At 61.0% G+C, this 9,011-nt stretch overlaps 1 protein-coding gene across 1 annotated transcript in view; it reads left to right on the forward strand.

Annotated features, from left to right (window-relative positions):
• Positions 1 to 3,907: 3,907 nt before the first annotated feature.
• Positions 3,908 to 9,011, forward strand: part of SH3TC1 (SH3 domain and tetratricopeptide repeats 1) — a 52,325-nt gene continuing 47,221 nt past the window's right edge. The window contains exon 1 of the mRNA XM_012002192.1: positions 3,908 to 3,942. The gene's annotated coding sequence lies outside the window, so the exon portion shown is untranslated. The remainder of the gene's footprint in view (positions 3,943 to 9,011) is intronic.

The following is a 9,011-nucleotide window of genomic DNA, read 5'->3' on the forward strand; positions in this document are numbered from 1 at the left end:
AAGGCTCAGGCTGCTTCCTCCAGGAGGCCGCTGGGTGTGCTGTGTGCAGTCAGGGTGCTCTGTGCAGTTGGGGAGGCTCTTGGAAAACTCCCCCGGCCTTGGGCCAGAAGTACAGCTGCAGAGACAAACAGGATACGGGGTCTCCAGCCACCACGGGGGACAATGGCCAGGAGAGGAAATGTCTCCAGACCCGTGTGTGGATGTGGAGCCCATCTGGGGGCTTTTTTCAACGCAGCTTCCAGAAAAACAAACACAGGGGAAGCCAAGCGTCTCTGGCCAGGAGAGGACTGTTGTGCCCACTCTGGAGAAGGGGCAGAGGTGTGAGTAGGCTGGAGAACTGGGGGCACCCGCTTTGAGTCTCAGGTCACAGATGGGACACTGAGGCCCGGAGGAGGAGGAGGAGGTGCCACAGGCAGGCAGCAAGTTAACGCAGGTGGTCTTGGGCGCCCACTCCCCACTTCTCTCCACAGCCCCTTGGGGCCATCATCTGAGCAGGGGCACAGGCAGCCCCATCCATGGTGAGGACAACGCGGCCAGGGCACTGGTAGGAGGCACTGACCTCCCAGGGACGTCGGTTCTTCCCCACCTGCCTGTCAAGCGCAGCTGCTCTGTGCTCCTCGCTGGGCCAAGGCCACGGAGAGAACTCGGCGTGGGCACAGAATCTCAGTGCAACTGGGCTGTGCACCTGTGCTCGGCTTGTTGGAAAAGTCCTCAAGTCTAATTTAATCTTTATGATGACTCAGGGCACAGCCACAGAATCTCACGTCCCTGCCTGCCTGACCCCCAGGGCTACTCAGAGGAAGTGACCACCCCGTGAGGTTGTGTTGACACACGTGTTGGACCCGAGGCATGAATGTGACCCTCGGTGGAGAAGACTCGCTGAGCAGGGGAGGGAGCCACAGAGGCTATAGATGGCACTGGTGGAGGCGTAGGGAGAGGAAGACCTGGAACGGGGTGGTGATGTTGAGTGCGTCTGTGGGCATCCACAGGTCCTGCGCACTGGGGCAGCAGATGCCTCAGGGGTGGCCGCTCACCCAGGAAAGCAGCCCAAATGGAGGAGAGGTGGGTGCCCAGAGTTGCACCCATTCCACAGGGAAGGTGCCAGGAGAATCCAGCTCCCAAAGTGCTCTGGGCTTCGGCAGCGGGACCTTTGTGAAGGGTGGAAGCATTACCCAGTCCCCTGAGACGGGAGGCAGAGGGAGCTGGACAGAGGCTCCCAGCTGGCAGGGGCTGGGCAGGATGAAAGTTGAGCTTTGGTGGGAGAAGGAAGGTGGGAGATGGGGCCGGCAGGTGTCTGCAAGGAAGGGTGGGGTGCTGAGGGCTGGAGTCCAGGAGGGGCTTCAGGATGGGGTCCCCGGACCTTGTATCATCCATCCCCAAGGCCCAAGGAGGGGGCCGGGAGGACACCAGGCTGGAGGGGCTGCAGGCTGCTGGGGTTGAGGGGCTGTGGTTGGGGGCCACTATTTCTAACCACTGTCCCAGGCCTGCATCACAGCTTATGTACCGAGCTGACCCCAGAAGGTACGTCCACCCTGAACCTGTGAACCTGACCTTATTTGGAAAAAGAGTCTTTGCAGATGTAATTTCCTGAAGGGTCTCTAGATGAGATCATCTTGGGTTATTCAGGTGGACCCCAAATCCAGTGACAGGGCGCTTAGGAGAGACTGAAGAGGAGACTGACACAGAGGAGGAGGCTGGGTGAAGACAAAGGCAGAGACTGGAGCAATGCAACCTCCAGCAGAACATACGTGGAGCTCCAGAGGCTGGAGCAGGCAGGAAGAGGCCTCCCCTGGAGCTTCCAGAGGGACTGTGGCCCTTCCCACAGCTTGATTTTGGACTTTTGGCCTCCAGAGCTGTAAGAGATGACATTTCTGCTGTCTGGAGTCCCCAGTTTGTGGCACTTGGTTGTGGCAGCTCCACGAAACTGACAGAGTGACTGCCCCTGGATGAGGCTGGAGACACCACCGTTTTCCTCCTCAGACAAGCTGGGGCTGGGGAGCTGCGTTCCTGCAGGGAACAAGGGCTGGTCTGGGAGCTGCTGCCCCTCTGCCTGTGGGTCAGACTTCCAGATTGCGGCCACTGGGGACTCTCTGAAAGTGTCCTTTGGTGCCTCTGAACCACCCCCCGCAACCCACCGTGTGCTCACCGAGCATGTTGGTGGCATGGAAGGTGGGGCTGGCCAGACCGGCCGGGGAGCCTGGAGGCTGGGCCCCTAAGGGGCTTGGGCCTCACGTGGGCCCTCCCCGAGGTCTTTTCGTCTTTTTGGGGCAGCGAGGGGATGTGCATGGGCATCTGCAGCTGCACCCCCGCTTCCAGGCCCTGGCCTCAGTGAGGAGGAGGGAAGGTGTGACTTTAGGGCTGCCGTGCAGGATCAGGGACTTGAGGCAAGCGGCAGCCCCTGGGCAGAGCCTGTGATTCGAGAAAGGTGAGCAGGACGGGAGGGTGAGGATGAAGGACGAAGGTGTGGGCTGGGAGGGGCTTTGACCTGAGTAGCTCACCTGGGGTGGGAATTCTCAGCCTGGGGCGACTTCACCTCTAGGGGATTAATATCTGAGCTGTTTGGCTGTTATGATTAGAGGAGGGGGCTACTGGCATCCAGTGGGTGGAGGCCAGGGACCAGCTAAAACCCTCCAGTGCACAGGACAGACCCCTGCCCTGCAACAAAGAAGGATGCGACCCCAAATGTCAGTAGTGCCTGGGTTGAAAAGCCCAGCCCTAAAGCCCTCAGGACCAGTCAGAACTGGTTCCAGTCTTATCTTCTAGCTGGTCACTGGCCTTGGGCATGTCACATTACCCCCTGAGACTTAGTTTTCCTATCTGTGAGATGGATACGTTACTATTTAACTTAGCAATTATTCTTGGTTTTATTAAACCAGGTGTGTGTAAAGCACCAACCTACCACAGCACAGGATGGAGGGATCCCTCCCATTCCCATTTCCTAGAGCTGGGCCGGAGCCAGCAGCCCACATCCACCACGTGGGTGCTCATACTCCTGTGTTGGCAAGGACATCAGAGCAGGCAGACAGGCGGGGCCAACAGAGTTCAGTTCTGCCTCTCGTCTGAGCTGACGTGAGCCCAGGCCAGGCTTCCTCGGCGGGCAGGGGTGAGATTCCGTGCTTTGGCCTTGAGTCCGCCCGGCCAGGCAGGTTTCTGCTCTCAAACCTGGCTCAGGCCTGGAGCCAGTGGGGGGAGGTAAAGAGGGAGGCCCGTTGGGACAGGCCAGGTTTACAAGGAGAGCTGTGGTGAGGCGGAGGGGGGCCCATCTCTTCCCCTAAGTGTTCCCATTGATGGAGCCAGTGGCCCGGGCAGCACCTGGGCGGAGACGGAAGGAACTGCATGTGAGCGTGTGTGTGCATACGTGTGCCTGTCTGTGTGCACACACTTGTGCTCGTGAGTCTCTGTGCCCATGCACATGTGTGTTTGTGTGTCTGCATACACATGCGTGTGTGTGTGTGCATGCATGTGTGTGTGCAGGCATGCGTGTGTGTGTGTGTGCAGTAAGTGGAAGAGGAACAGAGAGCAGAGCTGAGGCTGGCAGGGCTGGAGGGCCGGTGGCTGGTGGACTTCCCCAATCCCAGCCTAGGCGGGGGACTGGGTGCCCCGGCCTCTAGTACAGAACCTGGGGGCTGGGCAGCGGGCAGGCAGGACAGGGCCTGGAGCCGGTCCAGGAAAGAGCTAATGATCAACCGGCTGCGGTGTCTGTGCAGCCGCGCTGGGCCTGCCTCTCCGTCACCGGCCCTCAGGCGCAGGGAGGAAGTAGGGCAGGAAGCAGGGGGCGGAGGCCGCTGTGCAGTCAGCCCGGCTGTGGGCGGCCCCTGCCTGCTCCGTCCAGCTGGAGACAGCCCTGTGGGGCCAGCCAGCGCTGGGCCAGGAGCGGCCACCTGGTGCCTGCGTGCCACGGTCCTGTGGGCCTGGGAGCTGCCCCCGAGGAGCACGCCTCAGGTATTGGGGGGCTCCGGGGCAGGTGGGGTGCGGACTGGCCGAGCAGGCTGCTGTCTGCGGGTCTTGCCACGGTTGGATCTTTACACTTTCTTGAGGACTTTTCTGAGCTGTTTCGGATGGGAGTGGAGCGAAACTGCGAGCTGGGGGCCTCGGGGAGGTCGGCGGCACCCTCAGCAGACCCCGCTCAGAGCTCACAGGTGCTGGCAGTGCCAATCCGCAGTGATTACGGGCAATGGTTTCAGCTTTGACAAAGCACCCTTGCTTCTGGGACCTGGCTTGACCCCATGCTGACCCTTGGCGTGAGCAGCCCTGGGGGTCTGGGAGCAGAGCCAGCCTGTCGCTGGATTCCAAGTCCAGCGGGTCTTAGGTGTGACCCCAGCCTCCTGTTAGCTCGGGCCACACTGCCAGACCCACCAGGGCAAGCCCAGCGCCTCTAAGCCTCACCCGGCACCGCGGTGGCTGTAACCAGCCACTTTGACGCTGCCACCTTGGTCTCTTTTCCACCAACCAAATGGACCAGCCACTGGACCAGGGGCTCCAGCCTAAAAATTCCAGGGAGGGCCTGGGCCCAGCCTTCAACCGCAGGTGTGCCGGGGCGTGTGGTCCCGTGTGTGTACACCACTGAGTCCCCCTGTGGGCCTGTGCGTGATTCCCCAGGAACCCCGGGAGCCCTGCCCTGTCTGTGAAGCGGGAGTTTCCGACCTTTTGCCGTTGACGAGGCTCAAATGAGATGAATAGGAAAGTGACACAGCGGGGAGTTAGTGGCGTCAGCCAGTGCCAGGGCCAGGGGCAGCCTACATGTGGGCCGGCCACTCAGGGTGTGGCCTCTCAGTGCCAGGCAGCGGGGCTGCGGCTGAGCTTGTGGCTGGAGGCACGGCTGGGCCCAAGTCAGGGTTAGGTTTAGGATGGGTACGCGGGGGCTGGGCTCAGACCGCCTGGGTTCAACCCCACCTGTGCTGCTTGGCTGTGTGACCTTGGGCAGGCAGAGTCACCGCAGCTGATGGCTCCTTTGTGAAAGGGGCACGGTGGTGCCTCCCTCCTCCAGGTGAGCCAAGGATGCTGTGAGCACCCCGGACAGCCATAATTATGTGACTGTCAACACCGTTGTGACAGCGATGACAACTGTGTCCCGTGTCGGGCGCTGGGCCAGCGTTTTATGCACGGAGACATCACTCACTCTTCCAGCAAGATGAGTGAGGATGGCCGCACAACGCAGAAGAGGAAGGCAGGGCCCAGGAGTGCACGGCTGCGCCGGTTTCCCGCGCTGCCAGAGCGCATGGCAGAGCCCTCTTGCTCATGTTCTCTCGCAGCTCTAGAGGTCGGAATTCCGAACTCAAGGTGTCCCTCAGAAGGCTCCTGGGGCGGCTCCTCCCTGCCTCTTCCCGCGCCCTGTGGCTCCGGGCGCTCCTTGGCTGTGATTGCATCAGTCCACTCTCCACCCTGGTGGTCATGTGGCCTCCTCTCCAGTTGCTCTGTGTGCCTCCGTGTCTTCTCTTTTACTCACAAGGACACCAGGCACGGGATTTAGGGCCATCCTCATCTGGAACACCCTCATCTTAAGTGAAGGTCACTTCGTCCGCACAGACCATTTCCGAGTAAGGCCCCATTCTGAGGTTCCTGTGGGCATGAATTTTGAAAGGACAGTGTCACCCCAGGATGCAAGGTGACAAGTCAACACTCCAGAGGTGCTCGGTGGCATAGGTGGGGTCTCAATGGCCCTAGAAGTATTTGTTCAGTAACAGCCTGGCGAAAGCTTGGCCAAAGCTTCCCAAAGCCGTTCAGGGCCGGCCCGGGCCCTCTCCCTCCTTCTTCCAACCCACACTCACCAAACTCTGACTGTGGACCAGGAGCACTGTCCCTTTTACCCACTCGACCCACTTGTGCGGTGTGCGTGCTCATTCTCATTTTCTGGCTCAGTAAATTGAGGCATGGAGAGGTCTCCCAGAAACCAGGGTTTGGCCCCACGTCTCCATGTTCTGGAGCCAAACTCCGCCCCTTCCCCTGGAGCTGGAGGCTGGCCTGGGGCTGGGGCCTGTTCTGACCCATCCAGGGCCCTCCAAGGGTTTGTCCTGATGATAAACTGAACAAACAGGATAAAGGCAGGAAGGAGAGAGTCCTGCAGGCTGCTTGGTGGTTCCCCAGCTCGGTGAGCTGGCCCCTGGGAGCATCAACACCTACCCGTGGTTGGGGCCTCTGCTTGTGCAGTGGTGGCTGGGCCTGCAGGGCTGAGGGAGGGGACGCTGCGGAGACGGAACTCACTTCCTCATCACCAGGCTCTGCACAGGAACCCCACGCTTAGGGTTGTAACAGCAGGTGGGAAATTCCCTGAGCCCGGGGAGCCCTCGTTTTCTCAGGAAACCGTCTCTGAGCGCCGGCTGTGTGCCAGGCCCATAGAAGCCCTGGATGCCATTTCGAACAGGCCCGTTCCTAACCCAGGGGGAGATGGGCTGGGAGGCAGGCAGGTGTCCCGGGCATCAGCCAGTGGATGCAGAAAGGCTGCTGGGACTCCTGCTCTGCTTACAGGGATATGAGACCTGGCTCCTGAGGGACAAAGGCAGAGATGGGAGGATGAGGACCCCGAGGTCAGGCATTGGGAGCAAAAGACCCCCTAAACCAGGAAGCTCGCACGCCAGCGAGTGGACCCCAGCGCTTTGTCGAGACCCCTCCATGTGCTTCCGGAGATGAGATGGGAAGACAGCCTGGCCTCGCAGGCAGCGGCTTCCTGGTGCTGCCACAGACCCCGGGCCAGGTGGTGGGCACAGGCAGCCACAGGTACCAGGACCGCAGTCCTGCAAAGCAAGGAGAAGAAAGCGAAGTCTGAGGCTGGCAAGGGCAGCCGGAGCGTCCCGCGCTGTCCCCGAAGGTGCCCAGAGCTCTCCAGGCATGACCAGGGTCCCAGGACATGGGAACAGGGCGGGTGAAGGCCCCAGGCTGCACAAGGCATTTGATCAGTGAGGCCATGTTCCATGTCCACAGTTCCACGCACACTTCCTCCTTTGGAAAGTGTCTTACGGGCTGCACCCTGCTCCCACTCCTGGGTGAGCAGTTTCCCTGAAGGGTCTCTTGGGCGCCTCTTGGCGTCAGATGTCTCCTGATTCACCATTCCCGGCCCCCAGAGGTGGTTGGGGGGTGGGAAGGATTTGGCCACAAACTGACCAATCAGGTTACAGTTGGAGCAGGTGTGCTGGTGGGAGGGGGTGTGCCGGGGCCACTTGACAGCCAGGAGCTATCGCCTCTGCAAGCCTTGCTGGCCCGGGGCTGGTCTGGCTGAGGCCCTGCGGTCTGAGGTCCCCAGGGAGCCTTCCCTGACTGTGAGATTCCCTCCTCGGCCAGGGCTAGGGGACCCTCTCTATGCCTCATGGAACCTGCCTCACGGAACCGTCGCTATTCTGTCTAAATTCTCAACTTAGCAGGTCTGGGTCTTCCTCCCTCTGTGTTCCCACTGGCCGGCTCAGCGCTGGCACAGCACAGGGGTGCGTGGTGGTTGTTGAAACCAAAGACTTTAGACGGTGGGCTCCTTCTGCCCCTGCTCTGCTGATGGAGCCCACAGTGTGCGGTGAGCTGGGGCCTGGGAGGCCGGTTCTCAGGGTGACAGCCACAGCCATGGGGGCAGGGGTGATGGCTGGGCTTACATGACACCCACTTGTCCCTGCCTGCAGCCGACTCGCCCCCCCATGAGGGTTTCCTCGTTCTGTACTAAATGTTACAGGGGAGCGGCCTCTTGGGGAGCCTCTGTGAAGGGAGCTGTCGCTGCAGTGGTGGCCCGAGCCAAGAGCAGTGCGGGGATGGAGGAGGTGCTCACGGGTGGGGAAGAGGCAGCAGGGATGGCAGCTGCAGTGTGTGCTTCTGCTTTGGTCTGCCGGGTGTGCGGGTGCGTGTGTGTGTGTGTGCGCGCGTGCGCGGAAGCGCGCACAGGCAGGAGAATTGCCTGACCCCTCAGAGCCTCGGTTTCCCCATCTGTGTACTGGGGAGGTAGGCCTTCCTTGGGGTTGCTGGGCCAAGGCGTCTGGCAATGGGAGGTGTGCCAGTTGACACCCACTGTCCTGGGAGTCCTGAGGTCAGTCTTGACTGTCTCTGGGTTTTCAGGCTCAGAGCCTTGGGGGAGGGCTGGGGGTGCTGGGGAAGGAAGCCGGGCTCTGTCTGTGCTTGATGTATGGTGAGATTTTCCGTGCTGCTGTCTGATGCAGGCTCAGCTGCCCCTGTTTGGTGAAAAATTGAGGTGGGGAAGAAATAAGCCCAGCACTCCCGCCGCTCCTGCTTCGGATTTCCCCACCCCTGCGAGACATTCTGAGCAGACGCTGGGACAGACTTTCCTACGTGTGGACTCGACCCCCTGCTTCTGGCTTGAAGCCCCTAGGGATGCCTCTCTGCCTTTCCTGGGTGCTGGATGTCCTGGGCCTCCTGCCTTCCCTTCACAGCCGCGTCCTGTGTCCCTGACTGCAGACCCCACGTACCCCCAACAGCTGCCCGGTTTGCCTCCCAGTCCTCTGCCACATTCCCTGCCCAGAGACCAGGGTGGAAGTGGGAGATGGGGCAAGGACAGGAGGCTCTGGGGGTTGTCCTGGCCGCTGGCAGGCCCCAGCTTGGTGGGCCCATCAGGGCTCTGAGGCCCGGACAGAGGCCCTGGCAAGCCCTGGGTGCCTGGTCCCCCAGCGTCCACCACAAAAGCGGTGACGGGACAGCAGGAGGCCAGACTTGCACTTTTGCCTCCAGACAGAGATCAGAGGCATCGCTGCCCCGGTTCTCCATGCCCTGCCTGCAGAGGGGATGCTTGCTGGCCACTGGGGGCTTCAAGCCAACAGCAAGGGGACGAGTCCACACGTAGGAAAGTCTGTCCCAGTGTTTGCTCAGAATGTCTTGTGGGGCAGGGACATGGGAGGCAGGAGCTGCAGGGGACACTGGCTTATTTCTTCCCCACCTCACATTTCACCAAGGAGGGGCAGCGGAGCCTGCGTTAGATAGCAGCAGAGAAAACCTCACCACACGTCAGGCACGGACGGAACCACTTTTCCTTCCTCTGCATCCCCATCGCTCCCTGAGGCTCTGGACTTGAAAACCGCCCTGGCCAT

This window comes from Mandrillus leucophaeus, unplaced genomic scaffold, assembly GCF_000951045.1.
Source record: "Mandrillus leucophaeus isolate KB7577 unplaced genomic scaffold, Mleu.le_1.0 Scaffold68, whole genome shotgun sequence".
Taxonomy (NCBI): domain Eukaryota; kingdom Metazoa; phylum Chordata; class Mammalia; order Primates; family Cercopithecidae; genus Mandrillus; species Mandrillus leucophaeus.